The sequence below is a fragment of the Lactuca virosa genome, chromosome 4 (assembly GCF_052849685.1).
Source record: "Lactuca virosa cultivar CGN04683 chromosome 4, Lactuca_virosa_CGN04683_v6, whole genome shotgun sequence".
Lineage (NCBI taxonomy): Eukaryota > Viridiplantae > Streptophyta > Magnoliopsida > Asterales > Asteraceae > Lactuca > Lactuca virosa.
The window spans coordinates 392,405,553-392,408,053 of record NC_136429.1 but is presented as its reverse complement, the minus strand read 5'-3'; the positions used below and the strand labels follow the sequence as shown (position 1 = coordinate 392,408,053).

General features: G+C 39.1%; 1 non-coding gene across 1 annotated transcript; it reads left to right on the top strand.

The window, feature by feature from the left end:
• The first annotated feature begins 1,410 nt into the window (after positions 1 to 1,410).
• LOC145110487 (small nucleolar RNA R71) lies at positions 1,411 to 1,517 on the top strand. Its single transcript, XR_013709866.1, has one exon. It is a non-coding gene; the product is annotated as a small nucleolar RNA R71 (small nucleolar RNA).
• Positions 1,518 to 2,501: the final 984 nt, after the last annotated feature.

Below are 2,501 nucleotides of genomic sequence, written 5' to 3'. Positions count from 1 at the left end.
GCCATGTTTGGACTTAATCCTGTATCAACATTCATAGAGTTAGTATTGATAGTATTACTGTTTAAGAGGTTACTAGAATCAAGGTTTCTAGGAGAATTAAAAGGCTCATTGAGATAATTGATCATAGATGATGGATTGTTCATAGTTGTCCCCCAGGGCGACGCAGCAGTAGCATGGGTTGTGTTCCCCTAATGATTTTCTGAGGATACTGCATTGTCGAAGTTCAGGATCCTTGGTTGTACAACTGTGGGCGTCCTTTCCTGGGATCTCTAAAATTCCACCTTCATCCTCTACACTTCTCTAAGTAGTGTTCTATTCTCATCTTCCTGCTGAGTCATCTGTTGCGTCATTTTCCTCATCATAGAGAAGAGTTCAGGAGTAGTGACCAAAGCAGTCGGATCCTGGAGTCCTGCAGATCCCAAACTTCCTTGGTTAGTGAGCGGAGGGATGTTTTTCTTAGAAGTTTAAGGCGATTTCCTCTGACCAGGGGGTCCACTCGGAGGAGGTGGTAGGTTTTTGGTTGGAATGGAAGGAGCGGAGGATGAAGAAAGGATCGGTTGTGTAGACATGATCTTTCGAGGATTTTGAACACCACGTCCCCACAGTGGGCGCCAAATGGTTTTGGTCAAAAATTACACATGTATAAATCAACCAAAATGAATGAGAGGCTGTGATGTTCGAATTATAAAATAGAGTAAGGTAAAGTGAATGACACGATTGTTTACAAGTAAAGCCCTTGATCCTTGCTAGGATCTCTGGCAGAAAACCTTGGGAGGTGATAATGATCACATGCCTTGTTGATTTTATTAATATAAAATGATGATTACAGAGAGTATTTTAGTACGAACAAGTGAAAATTTTCATAGAGTAAGCTAAGAGTGAGTAGAGTGTGTTGTGTGCGAGATGCATGTGTCAATTTATAGTCTAAACTAGCTAACAAGATGTCCGATCTTCCTGGGATCCTCTATGACCAGCTTTGTGAACGTTGATTGACTTGGTATTCCGGGTCTTTAGCATAGTTGAGAATAAATCTTCTCTTGACTACTTCTGCACAGGTGTTAGTTTAGAACGAAATACAACTATTATAAATGTTAATAAATAATAATAACGGTAATAGTTGGGATCTTGAGATATTTGAGGATCCAGAATATCTGATGAGGTTTGAGGATCCTAAATGCTTTGAGAATCCTGGCTCTAACAGCTGCCATGTGTTCAGAAGCCCAGTTCCCAATTCCTTAAGCCCCATCATGTCTAGGATTATGATACTCACGAGAATGCTTGGAAAACTCCTCAATTAATTCCTTGATTTTGGCAGGATTTTTCTTAGTTAGCATTCCTTGACAATCAAGGAGTTGCCTTGTCATAACATTCACCCCATCATAAAATATTGAGGCATCTTGTTGCACATTAAGATCATTTTGGGGGGAATTTCTAAGTAACCCCTTATAGCGATCCCAATCTTCATAAAGTGAATCACCCGGTTGTTGCTCAAAGTTGGCAATCGTCTTCTTGAGTTTAGCTAGTTTTTATGGTGGGAAGAATTGTTCTAAGAATTGCTCGCGCATTTGTGCCCATGTAGTAATGGCACCAGGTGGAAGTGCCTTCAACCAGTGATTAGCATCTCCTTTGAAAGTTACTGGAAGCATTCTTAACAATACTGTCTCTCTTGGAACATTTGAGTTATTGAAACAATCATCTATATAATTGACTTCATCTAGATGTTTGTAATCATCTTCATGATCTTTCCCGGAAAATGGAACATCCTTAAGCGCGGAAAGAATATGTTAGCTCGAATGTGGCAGTGGCGGGAATTGCTGGTTGCACAAAGCCAGGACCAATATCATCTCTGATTCTCTTTTTATACGCTCCCATCGAAATATCAACAATGTCAGCCACAATATCTTTTGGCTCATCCTCAGGTTCGGTTCCTTCTAATTTAAATTCGGGATCAGACTCGTAGTCAGATTCTTGTGGATTAGGATTATGGCCAAAGCCTTCAACTTTGTTTTTGTCCTTCGAAGAATTTTTGACTCACCCACGTTTTTCCCTCTTTTCTTTCCAAAAATTGAATTAAGATCTTTGAAAGGAAATTTATTTGGTGGATTGGTTTCTCATATGTTCTTATCCGTCTTTTTACAAAGGGCTGACTCTGGATCTTCAAGTGGTGGTACCAAAGGTCTGTTGGATCGTCGGGTCATGAACTATTGCAATAAAAACAATAATAAAAACGTAAAATTGAACAAAAAGTAAATAGAAATGCCTACTGACTGTTCACCATGACGTGGTAAAGAGCACCACCTCGTGTTGTCGCAGAAAATCTAATCCATAAATTGAAAACAAAAAAACAAGAACTACTGAATTCACATCGTGAGCTTAAGGCTCATGTCGTGAGTCTAGTTCTGAACAAAAATCTAAAGCTGTAAATTAACTTTTTGCAGGTTTTACCCCACAAAAAGGATCTATTAACCTAAAGAAAATAAATTCTAAACTAAATAGTCGTT